This window comes from Rana temporaria, chromosome 3 (assembly GCF_905171775.1).
Source record: "Rana temporaria chromosome 3, aRanTem1.1, whole genome shotgun sequence".
In the NCBI taxonomy this organism is placed as follows: domain Eukaryota; kingdom Metazoa; phylum Chordata; class Amphibia; order Anura; family Ranidae; genus Rana; species Rana temporaria.
The window spans coordinates 114,798,363-114,821,344 of record NC_053491.1 but is presented as its reverse complement, the minus strand read 5'-3'; the positions used below and the strand labels follow the sequence as shown (position 1 = coordinate 114,821,344).

The 22,982-nt window shown below is 43.6% G+C and overlaps 1 protein-coding gene across 1 annotated transcript in view; it reads left to right on the top strand.

Annotated features, from left to right (window-relative positions):
- Positions 1 to 22,982, top strand: part of LOC120931652 (axoneme-associated protein mst101(2)-like) — a 183,221-nt gene that overhangs the window by 12,584 nt on the left and 147,655 nt on the right. Inside the window, exon 2 of the mRNA XM_040343296.1 lies at positions 2,851 to 2,934. The gene's annotated coding sequence lies outside the window, so the exon portion shown is untranslated. The remainder of the gene's footprint in view (positions 1 to 2,850; positions 2,935 to 22,982) is intronic.

Genomic DNA, 22,982 nt, shown 5'->3' with positions numbered 1-22,982 from the left:
GTACATCCAGGAGACCCCCAGTCTCCCGGGACAGTGCTGCCAGCATTCTCTAAAATTAAGTAAAAAAAAAAATCACTGTCAGCCCCTTCCACACTGCTCCTCCTGTGTCACTCGTATTTGAAAAACAAAGCTTCCATCTACCTCAATAGCTCCGTTTTTTTTCACTGACCTGGTCACATGACTGCTATTCTCTGATGTTACACAGATGGTCATGTGACTGCTCTCCTCCTCCAATCAAAGCTACACTCAGAGGAGGGGGAGAGCAGCCAGACAAAACGGAGCTATAGAGATTCTTGCAAGCTTCGTTTTACAATGACACTGACACAGGAGGAGCGGTGTAGAAGGGGCTGGCAAGTGACTTTTTTTTCTTAACTTCAGACTATGCAGGAATCACTGTTTCAGGGCCAGGGGAGGCGGGGTGGCCGGCCTGACACCCCCCAAATGGGTGGCTCCTGGGGCGGCCCGCCCGACCCCTGCCCCCTGTTGGTAAAACATGATATTGGCGTTTAACACGCAGGCACTGTTTACCCTCTGTTTTCAGGGGAAAAAAGTGTGTGTTATACGCCGATAAATATGGTACATTCTACATTAAGACCCCTTTCACCCTGGAACAGTTTGCAGGCGCTATTGCGCTAAAAATAGCACCTGCAAACCGACCCTAAACAGTCGCTGCTGTGTCTCCAGTGTGAAAGCCCCGAGGGGCTTTCACACTGGAGCGGTGTGCCAGCAGGACGGTAAAAAAAAAGTCCTGCTAGCCGCATCTTTGGAGCGGTGTGTATACCGCTCCTCCACCGCTCCTGCCCATTGAAATCAATGGGACACCGTGGCTATGCTGCCGGCATTGCGCCTCTGCGGAGGTGCTTTGCGGTGGGTTTTTAACCCTTTTGCGGCCACTAGCGGGGGGTAAAACTGGCCCACTAGTTTCCGAATAGCAATGCGAAATTGGCGGTAAAGCGCCGCTAAAAATAGGGGGCCTAATAGTTATGCTACCAAAATTAGCCTGTGCTGGAAATTGCCTCCTGCATAGTCCCTGTATCTGCTTGCTGGAAGCTGCCATTTTCCTGAAGCCCAGAGCCCCTGAACAGCAGTAACTCTTTAGGCTGTCAGCAGATCGGCCTCTAGAAATTCATCATAGTGCCTAAATTTAGAGAGCAACATGTGAAACTGTGTAATACTGGATTTTAAACAGTGTAGGCTCTTATTTTGAATGTTTTACTTGCAAAAGGGGCCAACCTGGAGTGATCTAGCAGGGCTTAATTTTCTGACTAAAGTTACACTTTATTTAACCACTTGCCGACCGCATCCTGTACATATACGTCGGCAGAATGATACGGCTGCGCAAAGCAACGTACAGGTAAGCCTTAATCTAGGCCTACCTGTAGGTGTAAGTGGTCAGAGAGGGTTTACAACCACTTTAAGGATTTAGAGACGATCTGTAAAGAAGAGTGGACCAAATTCCTCCCAAGATGTGTGCAAGCCTGGTCACTAACTACAAAATAACGTCCTACCTCTGTTCTTGCCAACAAGGGTCAAATACTTATTTTACTCACTGAACTGCAACTTAATTGATAGCACTTGTTTTAGGTGTTGTTTCTAGATTATTCTTTTTGTTATTCTGTCTTTATCGTTTAAAATACACCTATGATAGACCCTTCATTTCTTTGTAAGTGGGCAGACTTAGAAAATCTGCAGGGGATCAAATAATAATTTTCCCCACTGTAAGTATTATTAGAATTGTACAGAGGAACAGAGCTATATCTGGTCACTTTACATGCAAGATTTGTTTCCTGTTTTGTGTTGAACAGTACTTTTGATTTATTCTTCCTTCTTGCAGTGCAAATCTAGAAGTCAATTGACTCATTGAAAACAATGGGCCAGATTCATAGTTACGCAGCGCAATTGCTTACTTGCCCCGGCGTAACGACTTCTCCTGATTCAGAGAGCTCGTTACGCCGACTGCAGCCTAAGATATGCGTGGCATAAGGCTCTTATGCCCTCATATGTTAGGCTGCATTCTTATGCAGGCCGCTAGGTGGCGTTCCCGTTGTGGTCAGCGTATAGTATGCAAATTGCATACTAACGCCGATTCACAACCCTACGCGAGCCCTGAGTACGCAGTTTACGTCGTTTGCGTACGTTGGGTTTCGCGTAAGGCTGCACATGCTAAAAGCAGGGGCAGCCAATACTAAGGATACCCGTCGTTTCCGCGTCGCGAGGTTTAAATTTGACATCGTTTGCGTAAGTGAATCGTGAATGGTGCTGGACGCCATTCACGTTCACTTTAAAGCAAATGACGTCCTTGCGACGTCATTTGCCGCAATGCACTTAGGGAAAGTTTCCCGACGGAGCATGCGCCCTACGCTCGGCGCGGTAACGCGCCTAATTTAAATGATTCCCGCCCCCTACGGGATCATTTAAATTGCGCGCGCTTACGCCGGGCATTTTGCCGGAAATTTGCGGGGGCGCAGGGCAAAAACGGTGCCCTGCGCCTACGTAAAAACTGTGCAAATGTTACTGAATCTACCCCAATGTTCTCTCTGTGTGGCTGATATTTTATCTTAGCTGATTGCCAGTAGCTAATCTACAAATTTTTGGGTTAATGAAATAAAATTAGAGAAGCAAGCATGAAAAATGTGAAAGTTGTACAAAAGTGTTTAAAGGTAAACATTTAAAAAAACTCAAATAATGTTCACCCTGAAGAAATATTCTACTTTCCTGTTAGAGGCTTGTTGTAGTCAATGCAAATCTTTGTAGTTGGTAAAGTCTGAAAACACATTTTCAAGGCATCAAAACTGTAATCTAATTCTAGTAGTGAATTGTCCATTTTTTTTTTTCTTTGTAAAATTCCAGGGGTGAAGCTTGGCAGCCACTGTGTGCGATACAGATGGGCATCTTGGAAGGAACGTGAAGGAATGCATCGGCTGACCTTTGGAAGTAAGTAGAAGTAATGTGCCTTGTTGTACATTCTAGAAACCAGAGCAGCCTTTCTGAACTAGGGTTTCTCCAGAAGTTGCTTTGGGGTTTCTTGAACATTAAGCAACTTCTGTTTCCCTGATTTAAAAAATAAAAAAAAAACACAATCCTGTAAGAGGGGTGGGTGGGCACCATGCTAAAATACTGTGAGTTGTAGATATAGGCCCAGATCCACGTAGCGCGGCGCATTTGTAAGTCAGGCAGAGTGTATCTCAGATACACTACGCCGCCGTAACTTACAGCGTATTTCCCGTATCCACAAAGAATTTGCGCCGTAAGTTACAGCGGCGTAGTGTAAATGTGTCAGCGTAAGGGCGCGCAATTCAAATCACTAAGTTGTGGGCGTGTTTTTTGTTAATACATCTTGACCCGACGTAAATGACGTTTTTTTTTGAACGGCGCATGCACAGCCGTCCGTGGTGGTATCCCAGTGCGCATGCTCCAAATTAACCCGCAACAAGCCAATGCTTTCGACGTGAACGTAATTCTACGCAAAGCCCTATTCGGAACATTTTACGTAAATGACGGAAAATTTGACGCTGGCCCAGCGTCCATACTTAACATTGGCTACGCCTCATATAGCAGGGGTAACTTTACGCCGGAAAAAGCCTTACGGAAACAACGTAAAAAAATGCGCCGGCCGGACGTACGTTTGTGGATTGGCGTATCTAGCTAATTTGCATACTCGACGCGGAAATCGACGGAAGCGCCACCTAGCGGCCAGCGTTAATATGCACCTTAGATCCCACGGCGTACGCCGGTCGGATCTAGCCCAGCTTTAGGCGTATCTTGTTTTGTGGATACAAAACAAAGATACGCCGGAGCAACCTAGAAGTTACGCGGCGTATCAATAGATGCGCCAGCGTAACTGCTTCGTGGATCTGACCCATAGTTGTTATTATTAGCAGGGGTTCCTTGTAATCGAAGAGTTACTCCAAGAAATTCTCCATGGTAAAAAGGTTGAGAAAGGCTGATCTAGACATCTCTAATAGTCGTTTGTCACAATCAACTAGACTTGCTGAATGTCGCAGATGTTTCTCCATGCCATGTCTTCCCTTCTAATGGGTGTGAGAAACACAGGACCAGGGGTTCCCAGTGACCAGGACGTTATTTTAAGGGTTCCTTTGTGTTATGAAAGGCTCATACAGATATGTCTAGTAGTAGTAGTAGTTAGTCTCAATTAACTGGGCTTATTTGTAATGTTAAAAGTCAGTTGTTGGCATATCCAATCAGCTACTTTTAGTTCATGTAAGTGTCCGCAACATACTCCAGCATTTATATCCACATAGGTAGCACCGGCACCTTGATCTCTTACCATGGAAAGACAGATATCGTCCTAGAACGGGATGAGAGGTGTAAAAATGGTTCACAATGCCCATCCTGTTCTTGGACAATAACATTTACGTTTCCGTGGTGGTTGGGTCATGTGGTCAGTGCTACCCGTGTGGATATAAATGCTGGGGTGTTTAGTTGACCATCATTGGAACTGAAAAACTGGCCTGCTACAAAACAAGTGTACAGAACGTGTCCAGTTGAAAGTGACTAACCACTACTAGCTTTACTATGACCAGGATAAATACTTGATGTGACTAGACTATGTGGCAGATGAGGTTTAATGTTGATAAATGTAAAGTTATGCACTTGGGGGCTAAGAATATGCATGCATCATACATACTAGGGGGAATACAACTGGGGGGATTCGTGGTGGAGAAGGATCTGTTTTGGTAGATCATAAGCTCAATAATGGCATGCAATGCCAAGCTGCGGTTTCCAAAGCGAGCAAAGTCCTTTCTTGTATAAGAGAGGTATAGACTCCAGAGAGAGAGAGATATAATTTTTCCCCTGTACAAATCATTAGTAAGACCTTATCTGGAATATGCCGTTCAGTTTTGGGCCACAGTTCTCAAAAAGGATATCGGAGAACTGGAGAAAGTGCAGAGAAGGTCAACCAAATTGATAAGAGGCATGGAGGAGCTCAGCTATGAGGAAAGATTAGAGGAACTGAATGTATTCACTCTTGAGAAGAGAAGAATAAGGGGGGATATGATCAACATGTACAAATATATAAGGGGTCCATATAGTGAACTTGATGTTGGGTTATTTACTTTGCGGTCAACACAAAAGACAAGGGGGCACTCTTTATGTCTAGAGGAAAAAACATTTGATCTCCAAATACAGAAAGGTTTCTTCACAGTAAGAGCTGTGAAAATGTGGAATAGATTCCCTCCAGAGGTGGTTCTGGCCAGCTCAGTAGATTGCTTTAGGGCTCTTTCACACGTCCGTTCCGTTCGTCCATTTTTTGGATGTCCGTTAACGGACCGCAATGCTTCCCTATGGGCTAGCGTCCGTTAGCATCCGTCTGCGTTCAGTTCCGTTTTTTTTTGACGGAAGAAAACCCTATTTTTCTTCCGTCTAAAAAACGGAACGGACGAAAAACGGACGTTAACGGATGATCCGTTTATCATCCGTTCCGCTAACATCCGTTTTTCTATGTAAAAAGCCCCCCCCAAAAAAACGGATGAAAAAACGGATGGAAAAACTGATGCAAAAACTGATGCAAAAACTGATGGAAAACTGATGGAAAAACGGATCAACTGATGGAAAAAAAAACTGATCTGAAAAACTGAACGGACGTGTGAAAGAGCCCTTAAAGTGGAGGTTCACCCTAAAAACGAATTTTTAACATTAGAGCCAGCATAGTAGCATAGAGCCAGCATAGTAAGGGCATATACTTTCGGCAGTTTTTTTTTTTTTTTCTCCGTACTTACCTTTATATTCTGATTTGGTCCAGGGCGTCCGCGTTCCGATGACTGCGAGACTGTGCGTTCCTATCCTTCGGTTCGATGATTGACGGCTTGTGAAACAGGTGACCTGTCGCACAACGCACGTCACCAGATTTCCGGAAATAGCCGAGCTGCGAGTCGGCACTATACGGCGCCTGCGCCCGCCGTGTAGAGCTGTCTGCGCAGGCGCTGTATAGTACCGATTCGCAGCTCGGCTATTTCCCGACATCTGGTGACACGCGTTGTGCGACAGGTCACCTGTTTCACAAGCCGTCAATCATCGAACGGAAGGATAGGAACGCACAGTCCCGCAGTCATCGGAACCCGGAAGCCCTGGACAAAAACAGAATATAAAGGTATGTACGGAGAAAAAAAAAAACCCGCCGATCATAAAGGCCCTTACTATGCTGGCTCTGCTAGATGTAATATTAAAATTATTTTTTTTGGGTGAACCCCCGCTTTAAGAATGGCCTGGATGCTTTCCTAAATGTACATACAATATAACTAACATTTATAGGTAAAGTTGATCCGGTAAAAATCCGATTGCCTCTCGGGGGATCAGGAAGGAATTTTTCCCCTGCTGTAGCAAATTGGATCATGCTCTGCTGGGGTTTTTTGCCTTCCTCTGGATCAACTGTGGGTATAGAATTGGGTATATGGGATTGTACAATATATTTTTTTAATTATGGTTGAACTGGATGGACTTGTGTATTTTTTCAACCTAACTAACTATGATTGTAGCCGTATCCGTGACAGAGAAAATTGAGTACTGTCCGTGATACTTTTTTTTATTTGCACTAACATACAATTTTTCCGGACAAGCTTCTGGGGTATGTCCCCTTCTTCAAGGTCCAAGTAGTACTGAAGAAGGGGACATACCCCGAAAGCTTCACCTGTATAAATGAGAGCCTTCAAAGACATATAATCCAGATTTTCTTTTATTTTTTTCCAGAGTCTAGTGACCCTTTCTTTTAAAAAGTGAACCCAAGTCAATGGATTTCCTAATATGTTGGTGCTTATGTAATATGTCAGCCTGTGATTCCTGCTGGTGGTAAAAGGTTATTGTATAAACGTAAAACCCACAAGGAAGTCCTAGTTCCAGTTTGGTAACATATATATGTTGTCAAAGTGATAGTTTCCCTTTAAGTTACCAAATATTTGCAGCTGAAGGAAGGTCTAGACATATCAGTTCCCCAGAGATTATTTACTTCCTGTTTTTGTGGGAGGTCTAACATTCAGAGTTTCTGTGGTATTTTTTTGCCCTCAGAAAGAGATAGCGGAAGTTCTGATAATGCGACCTGATGGAGACTTTCAGGCATTTAATTACATTTTAATAATATATCTTGAGAACGCTGGTGCATTGTACCCCCATGGCTACTAATAAAATATATATTGTATTATAAGCTTTCTGTACTTTTAAGTTTGAAAGTAGTTTTTTTTTAATATTGTTTGTCCTATGGTATGACTATAAAAGACTACTGCTGAGCTTCTGGGAGATATTAATAAAAATAAAAACACAGTTTTGGCCAATTATGCATTCCTTTAAAAGCCTTAAATATTAGGTCAGTAAACCTTTATACTAAGTTTTTGTAATCAGCAGTTGGATGGCGCAGGGAGGGTTGGCACCTGCAGCCAGTCAAGGCTCCAGTACTTTGCATAGTGCTGTCAGTCCTAATGCTGTGAAAATGCTTACAGAAGGGGAAGCAACTTGGTAACCTTGCCTTTGTACTGCTGCTCTTTGATTATCCAATCTGGAAGTGGACAGGCTTGTCCTTGACCAAACTGTATTTATTAACTACAGTAAAGAAAAATGTATTGCCTCAGGCATAAGACTATTTTTGCCTTGCATTAGCATACCTTAAAGGGTTTGTAAAGATTTTTTTGTTATCTTAATAGCTTCCTTTACCTTAATGCAGTGCTGTTTTCATGTCCTCATTGTTCGTTTTTGCTCTCAAGTTGCTGTAATTCTTCTCTGATCTCCACACTTCCTGGTTGTCTGTTTCCTGATAACCACAGTACTGGGAGCTTTCTCTCTGTGGTCACTTATCAAGGAGGTGTGATTACTGTGTGTCTAAAACCCCTCAGCACCAATCAGTTTAGTTTCCCAAACCATCACTGCCCTGTATTGGCTCTGTGGCTCTGTACATCACAGAAGCAAGAAACATGCAAAAACGAAACTAGAAACTACAGGTACATTATATGATTGATTTTTATCTATTTTTAATCATTTTTAAAAGGAATCAGTTAACTATTATGTCTCTATATCCTGTAAACAGTCATTTCAGCAAAAAGATTTCTTTCCTTTAATCAAGTAAAATATTCCGTAGTATAGAAAAGCCATCTTAGAGTAAATTTTAAAAATGTATTAGATTTATAAAAAAAGAAAATTGGAACAGATGGGTAAATAAGCAACATAGTAGCATCCAAACTCTAGTCATTAAGGCCCGTTCACATCTGAGCAATGCTCCCATTTTTTGCTAGAAAGATACTTGGTACACTCAAACATGATCTATATATTTTTAGCAGAGACCCTAGAGAATAAAATGGTGGTTTTTGCACTGTATTTGGTCAGCGGTCTTTCAAATGCATTTTTTTTTTTTTTAAATACACTTTAATGAATTATATATAAGAAAAAAAACAGTAAAGTTAGCCCAGTTTTTTTTTTTGTATAATGTAAAAGATGATGTTACACCGTGAGAATCGTGATCTTTATTCTAAGCAAAAAAAATTGTGATTCTCATTTTAGTTTAGCTCTACTCCCATGTCATGTTGGATATTTTGTGGAAATTTTTATAGGTTGTGTTTGGAGTACCCCTATTCGAATGGACATTCCTCTGCTCCAAAAACGCACAAAAGAAGTTTATTTACCAAATTTAGGCACTGAGCCAAGCACATCATCTTTTTTTTTTTTTTTGCAGATAAAGCTCAAAAGTTGCGTGACTATTACCCACTTTTGGGATGCCGTTAAATAGTTGCACCGCAAGCATGTTGCATTTTAGCGCATGCACAGAAACCCTGGCAGAAACTCACGTTTTCTGTTTTGCCCAGATGTTATCGAAGTGTAAACTAAACTTTAAAGTGCATATAGGTAACATAGCCGATGTGCTTCAGTAGTTAATTTCTCATCTAGGCCAGTGTTTCTCAAGTCCTCGAGGCACCCCAACAGGTCATGTTTTCAGGATTTCCCTCAGATAAAACGGCTGTGGTAACTGCTAAGGCAGTGAAACTGATCAAATCACCTGTGCAAAATAATGGAAAGCCTGAAAACATGACCTGTTGGGATGCCTTGAGGACTGGAGTTGAGAAACCTTGATCTAAGCATTGCTATACTGGACCAGTCCACCCCACTCTATTTTGTCTGCACTGTAATGATCATGGAATCCTGCTAGTGATGCGGAAGCATTTTTCTTGTAGCCTCTAACACAGATTCTGGTGTAAAAATATATATATATATATATATATATATCGGGGCTCGACAAATCCCGGTCGCCATGGCGACTAGAAATAGGGTCCTGGTGACTTTGCTTGGAAGGGTGGTGAGCTGGCGCCATCTGGTGGTGAGCCGTTGGTATTACAAGTTAAGCATTACAAGTTAAACAGAAATTCTAATGTAATTTTTCACTATTTTCACTGCCATCTTCTTCCCTCTAATTAGAACCCCCAAACATTATATATATTTTTTATCCTAACACCCTAGAGAATAAAATGGCGATCGTTGCAATACTTTCTGTCACGCCGTATTTGCGCAGCGGTCTTACAAGCGCACTTTTTTGGGAAAAAATTACACTTTTTTTTATTAAAAAATAAGACAACAGTAAAGTTATCCCCATTTTTTTTAATATTATGAAAGATAATGTTACGCCGAGTAAATTGATACCCAACATGTCACGCTTCAAAATTACGTCCGCTCGTGGAATGGCGAAAAACTTTTACCCTTTAAAATCTCCATAGGCGACGTTTAAAAAATTCTACAGGTTGCATGTTTTGATGTACAGAGCAGGTCTAGGGCTAGAATTATTGCTCTCGCTCTACCAATCGCGGCGATGCCTCACATGTGTGGTTTGAACACCGTTTACATATGCGGGCGCTGATCACGTATGTGTTCGCTTCTGCGCACAAGCTCGTCGGGACGGGGCGCGTTTTCTGGCTCCTAACTTTTTTAGCTGGCTCCTAGATTCCAAGAAAATTTGTCAACCCCTGATATATATATAATGTACAGTATATACGCCAGTATAAAAACATTTCTCACAGCAGCCAATTGGCTTCAACCCTGCTTGGAAATTTGACTTATTATAAGAAGTGCATTCCTATTACCCCCTCTATGGAGTTATGTGTGTTTATTCTGCAGGATTTACACAGATTAAAGTCATTTGAGGGAACTTTTTGACTTTATTACATTTTCTATGGTGCTAGACGCTTGAATCGAGCGTTTCCATTAGTTTCTATAGGAATACAAACGCCCAAATCAGCCCAATTCGTGCGACAAAAAAGGGTCCAGAACTTGTTTGAGCTTCAGGCGTTTTGGAGTGGAGATGTGAACCATCTCCATTGAGAATAATGGATTTTTTTCCCCTCTAGCGTTTTATAGCTTCAGGCTTCAGGCTACAAAACGCTCAGGTGTGAATGGGCCCTTAGTGTTAGAATTTTTTTTAAACGGAATGTGCAGTCATGGATAAAAGAACCTGCTGACCAAGTGCAGGTGCACAGTAGATAAATGAAGATCTGTGTATAACGTTGAATAATGATATTGCTGTTAATGGATCTAGTAAAGAGAAGGTTATCATGGTAAGTATATGCATGTTGTGAATACAGAACAAAAATAAATTTAGAACAGGACATATTCACTTTTGATTGCATCAGTGTTATATTTGTCTGACAAATAACATTTTACTTCCTTTTTAATGCTAGTGAGATTGTTCTAATTTTTCTGTTTTCATTCTTTTTTTTTACAAGTGGATTTTCATAGTTTTTTAGTTCTGGGCTTTTTTGTTCCTTGTGGCCCATCATACAGTGATTGTTTTCATCATAGAAGCCATGGTCTTCATGTTTTTCACTGATTTAAAATTATCCAACTTACACCCTCAAGACTTGTAAGTTCCTGAACTACAGGATAATTGCTCTGCTAGATAAGGTAATTTAAAAAAAAATCAGAGCTCATTTCTCATGTGCAAATTAACCACTTCAGCCCCGGAAGGTTTTACCCCCTTCCTGACCAGAGCATATTGTATATTTATTGGTTTGTGCAAAAGTTATAGCGTCTACAAACTATGTGAAAGGTTTATGGCACTTTTATTTTTTTGCGGTATTTTGACATTGCAGTAATAGATCGGACACTTTTGGCACATTTTTGGGACCATTGACATTTATACAGCGACCGGTGCTATAAAAATGCACTGATTACTGTGAAAATGACACTGGTAGTGAAGGGTTAAAACTAGGGGGCGATCAAGGGTTTAAATGTGTGTTCCCTCAGTGTGCTCTAACTGTATGGGGATAGAACTGAGGAGGAGAGGAGACATTTCGCTGTTCCTACTTATTAGAAACAAACAACATGTCTCCTCTCCTCTGACAGCACAAACAAATCCCTGTGCTGGTGCTCATGCACACGATCACGCGTGTCCTGTGGCAATCGCCGGCCACATGCATTGGGTCCCGCCGTGCCCTCTGGGTTAAAGGAACCCTGTACGGGGTTTCTCGCAGTGGTGACATTGTGTATATGTATGTGGGCCAGTCGGGAACCGGCTAAAGACAATTTCGGCATTAGTGATCTCAGCAAAATTTACATTTGATGTGAGTTACAGGGAGATGTGGGTATTACTAAAATTCTTCTTAAAGCCAACTTAAGCAAGCTGCACTTTTATTAGGTAATACTGTGTAGGACAAAATAATAATATTATTAAAGAGCACAGGAAGACAGAAGTGAGAGTTCTTTAAGAGTGGCTGACTGCTAGATCTAAAAAGAAAATTAAAGGGGGAAAAAACGTGCCTTTAAAAAATACAAAATTGAAGGGACAGCTTTTGTGTTTAAGGGTTACATGGAATTCAATATAAAATGCAAGATGGCAATCAGAGCAGTTAAAATGAAATATTAGGAGTGCATTGCTTCAGAAAGCAAGGATAACCCCAAAAAATGACATAAGTACCGTATTTGCCGGCGTATAAGACGACCCCCTAATTTTCCAGGAAAATTTTTGGTTTTGGGATATACTCGCCGTATGAGACTACCCCCTTCCTACTAGTCTTTCTGGAAGCTGAGGGGTAGCCGGAACAACCGCTGACAGAAACAACCGCTGACAGAAACAGGCTTTTTTCAAATCTCACTGTGCCATTACATTACATGCCCCACTGTGCCATTACATTACATGCCCCACTGTGCCATTACATTACATGCCCCCACTGTGCCATTACATTACATGCCCCCACTGTGCCATCACATTACATGCCCCCACTGTGCCATCACTTGCCCCCACAGTGCCATCACCTGCCCCCACTGTGCCATCACTTGCCCCCACTGTGCCATCACTTGCCCCCACTTTCCCCCCCACTGTGCCATCACTCACGTTTTGCAGCTTCTGGCTTCCAGGCCGGTGACAATCTCCGTCTGCTGCGAGCGTCCATGATTTGAAAGCCGCGCCTTCTTCTCAGACTGTCCTGTGATAGGCGGAACACAAATCTTCCCAGCAGCGCCTCTGTTCTGTGTTCAGCCTATCACAGATGTCCTCTTGTCCGAGGATGAGAAGGCATCCGTGATAGGCGGAACACAGAACAGAGGCGCTGCTGGGAAGATTTGTGTTCCGCCTATCACAGGACAGTCTGAGAAGAAGGCACGGCTTTCAAATCATGGACGCCCGCAGCAGCACGGAGACTGTCACCGGCGTATAAGACGACCCCCGACTTTGGATGCATTTTTTTTGCATACAAAAAGTCGTCTTATACTCCGGAAAATACGGTAAATCAACAGTAAAATGGTAATGACTGAACAAGTTAGAAGACAGACATGGGATTTTGGTGACAAATGATACAGATAAAGCTAATGGCCCGGATTCAGAGAGCAATTGCGCCTGCGTAACCATAGTTACGCAGCGCAATTGCTTACTTGCCTGGGCGTAACGAATGCTCCTGATTCAGGAACCTCGTTACGCCAACTGCAGCCTAAGATATGCGTGGCATAAGGCTCTTATGCCCGCATATCTTAGGCTGCATTCTTGCGATGGCCGCTAGGTGGCGTTCCCGTTGTGCTCATCGTATAGTATGCAAATTGCATACTAACGCCGATTCACAACGTTACGCAAGCCCTGCCTACGCAGTTTACGTCGTTTGCGTACGGCGGTTTTCGCGTAAGGCTGCCTCTGCTATTAGCAGGGGCAGCCAATGTTGCGTATACCCGTCGTTCCCGCGTCGCAAAATTTGAACTTTACGTAGTTTGCGTAAGTGAATCGTGAATGGCGCTGGACGCCATTCACGTTCACTTTGAAGCAAATGACGTCCTTGCGACGTCATTTGCCGCAATGCACGTCGGGAAAGTTTCCCGACGGAGCATGCGCTCTACGATCGGCGCGGGAATGCGCCTAATTTAAATGATTCCCGCCCCCTACGGGATCATTCAAATTGCGCGCGCTTACGCCGGGCATTTTGCCGGAGTGCCCACGCAATTTACAGAGCTACTGCTCCGTGAATCGCGGGTAGCGCAGAAAATTTGCAAAAACCTTGCCCTGCGCCTCCGCAAAAAATGCGCAAATGTACCTGAATCTACCCCAATGTTTATACACACAGAAAAAATGTCTATATTTGAAGGGATAGTAATACTAATGTCAATGTAGGAGTGACATAATTTATGTTGACAGAAAAAGGATCTAAAATAGACTAGAAAAGCTAAATATATATTTTTTTCAGATCCCGCAGGCCAGTTTCAGCAGACATGTTTGCTCGTGTGTGGGCGCGAGCGGGCCGAATTCCAGCAAACATTTGCCCGCCGGGCCTTTTCCCAGCGGGCAAATATTCCTGGACTTGTTTTAAAACAGCCCGCTGGAATTCAGCCCGCTCGGACATGTACGGTCGTCAGTACAGACCTACCGTACATGTCCAGGCGCCCGCCGTCCCTCGCATGCGTCGAATGACTTCGACGCATGCGTGGAAGCATTTTAAAGGCGGGCCGCCCACGTCGCCGCGTCATTGTCGCGGCGACACCGCGTCATCGACGCGGCGACACCGCGGACACGCCCCGCGTATTGTTTACGCGCGGACTTCTGTACGATGGTGTGTACAACCATCGTACAGAAGCCCTCTGGCAGACATGTATGGTGAAAACGGTCCGACGGACCGCTTTCACCATACATGTTTGTCCGTGTGTACCCGGCCTTAGTTTCAGGGTCTTGGCAATCTTCTTATAGTCCAGGCCATTTTTATGTAGGGCAAAACATTTTATTTTTTTCAGATCCTCAGAGTTCTTTGCCATGAGGTGCCATGTTGAACTTCCAGTGACCAGTATGAGTGAGAGCGATAACACCAAATTAGGCCCAATTTGGACTTTTTCACTTAGGGGTGTACTCACTTTTGTTGCCAGTGGTTTAGACACTAAGGCCCCATACACACGAGAGGATTTATCCGCAGATACGGTCCAGCGGACCGTTTCCACGGATAAATCCTCTCAAAGATTTCCGCTGATTTCGATGGGATGGAGTGTACACACCATCGCATTGAAATCCGCGCGGAAATCCTCTGCCGATGACGTGTCGCGCCGTCGCCGCGATTATGACGCGGCGACGGGCGCGACGCTGTCATATAAGGAATTCCACGCATGCGTCAAATCATTACGACGCGTGCGGGGAATCCCTTTGGACGAATGGATCCGGTAAGTCTGTACAGACGAGCGGATCCATCCGTTGGAATGGATTTCAGCAGATGGATTTGTTGTGCAGCACAACAAATATCCGATCTGCTGGAATCCATCCCAGAGGAGATTTCTCCGCGGAAACAGATCCGCTGGCGTGTACACACCATAGGATCTATCCGCAGAAACCCATTTGCTGGGATTTATCTGCGGATGGATTCTATCGTGTGTACGGGGCCTTAGGCCACATACACACGATCGGTTAAACAGAGGACAACAGTCTGATGGACCGTTTTCATTGATCAAAACCGATCGCGTGTGGGCCCGATAGGTTATTTAACCATCGGTTAAAAAAAAGCCAACTTGCTTTAAATTTAACCGATGGATTCCTAACCGATAGGACAAAAACGATCGTTAGTAGGCACAACCATCGGTTAAAAATCCTTGCATGTTCAGAATCAAGTCGATGCATGCGTGGAAGCATTGAACTTCGTTTTTTTTTCAGCATGTCGTGTTTTACGTCACTGCGTTCTGACACGATCGTTTTTTTTAACTGATGGTGTGTAGGCGCAACGGACCATCAGTCAGCTTCATCGGCTAACCGATAAAAACGGTCCATCAGTCCGTTCTCATCGGATGGACCGATCGTGTGTACGCTGCATAATAGCTGTGTGGTGCGATATTTTGAGGGAGGCAGGAAATGTACACTGTTATACAAGCTGTACACTCACTACTTTACATTGTAGTAAAGTGTCATTTCTTCAGTGTCGTCACATGAAAAGATAAAATAAAATATTTACAAAAATGTTATAAGCCTCGTACACACGCTCGGTTTTCTTGGCAGGAACCAGCAAGAAAACTGCTGGCAGAGCTTTCTTGCCGAGAAAACCGAGCGTGTGTACGAGGCTTTTAGGTTTCTCGTCTGGAAATCTGCCCAGAATCTCGACGAGAAAAATAGAGATCCTGCTCTCTATTTTCTCATCGAGATTCTTGTCGGCCTGTTTCCCGACGAGAAACCCGCTAGTGTATATACTCACCTGTCGCTGTGGAAGTCCGCGCATGCTCGAAATTACTTTGACGCATGCGCTGTAGCTTCCACGACATAGGTAGGGTGAAACAAGATGGCGGCGACGGCATCGAATGTGACAAGCGCATGCTCGTCGTACGCAATGATGTCCCTGCGTTCTTGCCTTTCAAGAGAACCGCGGTTCATTTGAAAGGTCTGTGTGTACACTCGGGCAGCAAGAGATTCTTGCCAAGAATTTCGTCGGGAAAAACTACATTTTTTTCCTGCCGAGATTCTGGCCCGTGTGTACGAGGCCTTACTTTTTTGAGATACTGTATGTGTACTCTTGGCATCAAAAACCTGAGCTGACACATACACACACATTTGACCAGATGTGCCTGTGCCATTTTCCAACCTTACCTACTATGTAATTTTTGAAAACGGCTGCATTATACATCATTCTGTACTTAAAGCGAGTTCCGCCAATTTTTATTTTTTTAAGTCAGCAGCTACAAATACTGCAGCTGCTGACTTTTAAAATATGGACACTTACCTGTCCAGGGCGCCCGCGATGTCGGCACCCGAAGCCGATCTGTCCCTCGGCTCTCAGGTGCTGCCGCTGCCATCTTTGGTAAGGAAATCAGGAAGTGAAGCCTTGCGGCTTCACTTCCTGGTTCCCTACTGCGCATGCATGAGTCGCGCTGCACAATCTGAATGATCCTTGCTGTTTTCTGGGACCTGTGTGTCTCCCAGAAGACAGCGGGGGGGAACGGAGGAGGCACTGGACGTGGTGTTGATATGCGCAGATATCTATGCCCAGAAGTGGGAGGTATCTGCTCACCTCCCCCTGAAAGGTGCCAAATATGACACCGGAGGGGGGAGGATTCCGAAATGCGGAAGTTCAATTTTTGGGTGGAACTCCGCTTTAATCCATATACAGTATGTATGTGTTCTTGTAAAACACTTGTGTAAAAGATTGATTTGTATAGATGTTCTGTTATATTAGGTTGTGAATGTACAGTATATCTGTAAAGTGCTGTGGAAATTAACAGTGCTAAATAAGTACCTGAAATAAAAATAAATATCATAGACTCAAACTGGACATTAACCACTTAAGACCTGGACCAATTTGCAAGTTAAGGACCTTGCCCCTTTTTGCTATTCGGCCCTGCGTCGCTTTAACTGACAATTGCGCGGTCGTGCGACGTGGCTCTCAAACAAAATTGGCGTCCTTTTTTCACCACAAATAGAGCTTTCTTTTGGTGATATTTGATCACCTCCTGCGGTTTCTATATTTTGCGCTATAAACAAAAATAGAGCGACAATTTTAAAAAAAAATTCAATATTTTTTACTTTTTGCTATAATAAATATCCCCCAAAAATATATATAAAAAAACTTTTTTTTCCTCAGTTTAGACCGATGCGTATTTTTCTACCTATTTTTGCAAAAAAAAAATCGCAATAAGCGTTTATCGGTCTGTTTGCGCAAAATTTATAGCGTTTACAAATAGTTTTATTGTATTTTTATTAATAATTCTTTTTTTTTTTTTTTTTACTACTAATGGCAGCGATCAGCGATATTTTTTTTTCTTTTTCGTGACTGCGACAATTTTGACACATTTTTGGGACCATTGTCATTTTCACAGCAAAAAGTGCTGTAAAAATGCACCGATTACTGTGAAAATGACAATTGCAGTTTAGGAGTTAACCCCTACAGTGCCCCCTAGTGGTTAAGTGTAACCTCATATATTTTTCTAACTGTAGGGGGGCGGGGCTGGACATGTGACGTCAGTGATCGTCTTTCCCTATATCGGGGAACAGACGATCACTGACACTGCCACAATGAAGAACGGGGAAGACCCCACGGCTGGGCCTTAAAGAGACACGTACAGGTACGTGATTGTGCCCAGCCGCGCCATTCTGTCGACGTATATCGTCGGTAGGGGGTCCTTAAGTGGTTAAAGTAGAACTATAAGCAAAACTTTTTTTTTTGCCATTTTTGGATAGAGTAAGGGAGGGTATAACCCCTGTAAGGTTTTTTTTTTCCCCCATTGGGGAGATTTATCTTCACTTCTTCAATTCCTGTCCCATAGCTAAAAAGAAAGTTAGAGGAAATTCCTGCAAATTAAGGGAATCTCTTGGGGACCCCCAGGTCACTGAACTAGTGTCCCCATTGAAAGATTTCTCCTCCTATTACGTTTCTGGAGACAACCCAAAATTTGGGATTTTCTTTCACTTTTAATGGCGATGGTAAACAGGACAAGTAGAGAGGGTGAATCTCTCTAACGGGAACATCCAGCACATTAGGGGGCTTAGAAGGGGCAGGGTCAGCTCCGCTTTTATAGGAAAAGTCCAGATTTACTTATAACTGTAGCTGCTTATATCTCTATTTATGTGATTTAAATGTTTGATAACTTCTGATTATGTATTTTATTTTCATTGTATACATAATACTTATGACCATTGATCTGAAACAAGTATGCAGAAAAGGATTTCAGACTTGAAGAAGAGTTTGACCCAAATATGGAACTTCCGCTGATTTGATCAACCCCCCCCCCCCCCCCAGTTCCAGAAGTGGTACACTGTTCCCACATCCGGCCGCGGCCCGTTACCTCACCACTCGGCTCCACTCCCCCCCCCCCTGCTGTCGGGCCAGTAGGAGAGAGGAGCGGAGCGCATGCGCAGTAGGGTTCCCAGCGTGAAACCGTAAGGGTACACTGCCGTGTTCCCTTACCCGCAATGGTGGTGGCAGCACCCGACAGCTGATAGAAACATCGGCTGCGGTCATAGGTGTGCACACAGGGTGTGCCAGGTGTGCCTGGGCACACCCTAATCACCCTGTGTTGTGCAGATTGCACCGAAATATACTGCGTTAAACATGCACTAACGCACAGAAAAAAACAGCATTAAACAGGACATAACACACCGAAATATACAACGTTAAACATGCACTAATGCACAGAAATATGCTGCATTAAACGTGCAGTAACACACTGGAATATACTGCGTTAAACATGCAGTAATGCACAGAAATATACTGCGTTAAGCGTGCAGTAATGCACAGAAATATACTGCGTTAAGCGTGCAGTAACGCACAAAAATAGACCCCTGATATTTCACCAAAGCTCCCCAATGGGGCTCCTAAAATAAAATAGATATATAATAAAAATAAAAAACTACTGACACCAATCTCTGCCCTACTGACACCGTCCACGGCACCTGACACCATCAGTATACTGTATATACACATTCAAATATGTTTGAGCTTTGGGGTGCACACCCTAATGCAATAGGCTGCGCACACCTATGGCTGCGGTGCTGACATTGCTGGACTCCAGCACAGGCAAGTGTCCTATTACTAAAAGCCAGCAGCTGCAGTATGTGTAGCTGCTGGCTTTCAATTTTTGCAGCGGTGGGCGGAACACTGCTTTAAAAAAAAATATGAAATCCTTGGCTCAGAACAACAGTCAGATAGCTAGTATTTTCAGAAGCAGATCAGCAAAGGCCGGCCCTGTATTTCTCTTTAGACGGCAGAGTCTGTCGCTCTTTTGGGAAAGTCTGTTTTTAAACAATGGAGACAACCCTGACAATCAATTCTGGGCCTATTTATGCCATTTTTTTGTTTCATTTTATAGAAACATTTATTTAAAGTGATTATAAAGCCTTAACGTTTTTCACCTTTAATAAATTATATGCATTAAGGTGAAAAGCCTTCTGTGCGGCAGCTCCCCCACCCCCCCCCCCCCATTTCCCAGACCCCCCCAGATCCTGCTGTTGTCAATAAAAAGCTGTGACAGGGGCCGAGTCCCGCTGCCTGTGTCAATAGATGCAGCAGCGGAACTCTGGAGCAAGCCTGCATGGGTGCCCCCATGGAAAGCGGTCACATGTACCCATAGCCACACTTCTAAACCTTGTGGACAGCCTTCCCAGAAGAGTTAAAGCTGTTATAGCTGCAAGGGTGGGCAAACTCAATATGGAACCCTACGGACTAAGACTGAGATGCCATTAAAGTTCATGTGTGTGTAAAGACAGGTGTCTCAATACTTTTGGTGATAGTGTATTTTCTAGTCATCCACTATGAAAGATTTGGAAGACTGTATTTGGTAATAGTCCCATTCTGTATTCATAAAAAAGGTGTCCATACCCCCTGTGCCTGAGCTAAAAGCAAATAATTGGTGAATGTAAAGACACTAAAACCTCATGCTAAAGCTGAATTTTTTTTCATCACTGCCTGCCTTTCTTGAAACAAAAACTGCAACCTGGTCCTGATATACAGTAACATATGGCAATATACTCTGTCAACCTGCAGAATCTAACAAACCATTAAAGTGATACTAAACACACACTGTTTCATTTACATAGCCCCTTCTATTTATGTATATGGATTATGGTACTGTAATTTTAATAAAAAAAATTGAAGTACCGTATTTATCGGCGTATATCGCGCACTTTTTTGCCCTGAAAATCAGGGCAAAATCGTGGGTGCGCGATATACGCCGATACCCGCTTTCCCGCGCCGAGTTTTGAATACTGCCCTGACATATACCGAGCGCAGTACACTCGGGTATAGTCGGCCAGTCTCGGCTTCTTCTGCGGTCACGTCCTGGACGTACAGGACGTGAGCGCGACAGTTGCCGAGCCTGCCCGAGTGTACTGCGCTCGGTATATGCTGGCGCAGTATTCAAAACTCGGCGCGGGAAATGAGCGGGGAGGACGCGAGGACGCCGCAGAAGGACGCCGGACCCGACGAAGAGGACACCGGACCCGCCGCAGAAGGACACCCGAAGCCGCAGAAGGACGCCGGACCCGCCGAAGAGGACACCCGAAGCCGCAGAAGGACGCCGGACCAGACGAGGCCGCCGATGGACGCTGCGCAAGACACCAAAACTGTAAGTACAAAAATACCTTTTTTTTTCAAAGGATTGGGGGTCACTTTAGGGGTGCGCGGTATACGCGGGAGCGCATTATACCGCGATAAATACGGTACCTTTTTTTCCTAATTGATATACAGCTGTCACATGACCCAGATCTTTCCCAGCCTGTCTGCAGGGAAACATAAGCAGGAGGAGCTTCTAGTCCTCTGTTGCTAGTTACATGTTAAAAATATTTAAAAAATAACAGCCTTTGGAATACAGATTCAAAATAAATAATCTCAATAAACTGTTTTAAAATGTCATACAAATATACTGTATATTTGAAATAAAATATTTATTACTTTTTGTCAATAACAACATGGTGTGAGCGGATTCCTACCAGTCATAGGCTTTGTCACGCCCCTCCAGCCTGTGGCTTAGAATAAGAGGGAGGTGAAGCCTCCATTAATCAAGATGTAATATCCTGCCCCCAGCGCTTTTAGCTGGTTAGTGGGCTGTCATGTACCACTTTGTGTAAACCCACTTGTGACTCTCTATGGCTGCTCTTAAATGATAGAGAGAAAAGGCTCAGCCTAGAAACACACTGAAAACTGAGCATGTGCAGAGCTGCCACCACAGCTGCAAAATCTCCAACTTCATTGGGGGCATGAACAGAAGGTGGCGATAGAGAACAGCAGGATCAACCAGGTTTATTTCAGAATACAGAAAACGCATCCCATAGTGACTGAGTGAGTATGAACAGCATGCATATATTATTTATTGATAGTTTTTTGTATGAGGTGGGTTTAGTGACACTTTAAATACACAAGATTGTAAGTAATGTTTGTTGAAATGAAAGATGAACCTTTTCATGGAGAATTATCATTTATCCATTCATTCATTGATTATTCTATGCAGTCTACAGAAAAGCAATGTAAAGACACTAAACTCTTGCGTAGGGGTGAAATTGCGTCATCCTTGCCAGCTGCCAAATCTACAAGTCTGCCTAACATTAGACAATACACTTTGTCAAGCTGCAGAATAACACCAACCACTAAATGTACAACATGTAAAACATAATGAGAATATGGTTACTCCATGCAGACTACAGAAGCTGCTAGTCCTGAACTGTTACAGATATCAAAAGAAGAAACACGGCCATCAATTATAGAGCTACATGAGAAAGGGTGGCCTATGTGGAAAAAACAAGTGCATCTCAATTTACAGGAAAGTCTGTCACTGCGTCATTCACTCTTAGTTGTCAGTGACCTACTTATGTCAAGGAATAGAACTCTAATCCCAAAAGGTTGCAGATCTGAAACACTTAAGACTACATACAGTCCATCAAGGCATATGTGGCTCCACAACACAGGCAAGAATCATAATATATTCACCTTTGTATGTCCTTTTGAGATATGTCAAGAAAGCAGACCAGACAAAAATGGAGTCTCTTTTTGATTTAGTGTTACTAAATCCACAACAGTAAAATCAGTCTGTATATGCAGTAAAGCATGCTTGTTATAGTGTGGAACCTAAGGGGTTAATCCCTTGCATTGTGTAAATAGGCTGTTTGATCCTGCCTTCTATGATCCTCCCCTTCTTCCACTGTACCCAACCCATCTCCTTACAGTGCAGAGCCTTGGGGGCACTATGCACATGCTCAGTTCTGTGTGTATTGCTAGAGAGTTGTTTTTTGGGCAGGGTGCATGTGATCAGAACAGAGCCAATCAGCACTCTTCAGACAGGGGGTCAGGGGTCATGCAGCCTCATAGGACAGTAGAATGAAAACTCCTTTTACAAGCTTTAACTGGACACTGATAGAAGTCATAAAACTGCTATATACTGCTGATGAGAAAAGGTATTTAGCAGTTTTTATTTACTAAAATAATTGCATTTCCATGTTCTGGAAATGCAATTATTTGGGCTTCTGGGTTTAGTAACAGTTTAAGAATGCACACTTGCCATGGAAATCTTTGGCTTCAAAGAGAAGTATGGGTTAAAATTTTTAGATGCTCCATCTGTCCCCCGCCGTCCCTGCGCTGAGAACCGAGCCACCGAACATCGCTAATGGCTCGGTTCTCACTCCTCCCAGAGAGGAAAGCCGCTAACTGTCAGTCAGCGTCTTTCTTCTCTGCTTCTCCACGCTCATTGGCGCGCCGAGCAGTGAAGGGGCGGGGAGGGGCTGTCTCAGCGGCTCGCTGAGACTTCCATCAATAAGGGAAGCTGGCAGATCCTGACTTGGAAGTCGCTGCCCCGACTGATGGCAGTGACGTGAATGGAGAGCGGACGTCAGACCACAGTACCACAGGAAATTTTTCAAATGATAACATATCAAGGATTGATATTTTATACTGAAAAACGGAATAAGAATTGTACGAGTTGAATAAAAAAACATTGCTAGGTGAAAAGTCTTGATTCCTTTAGAGCAGGGATCCTCAAACTACGGCCCTTCAGCTGTTGAGGAACTACACATCCCATTAAGCATTGTAAAACTCTGAAATTCACAGACATGACTAGGCATGATGGGAATTGTAGTT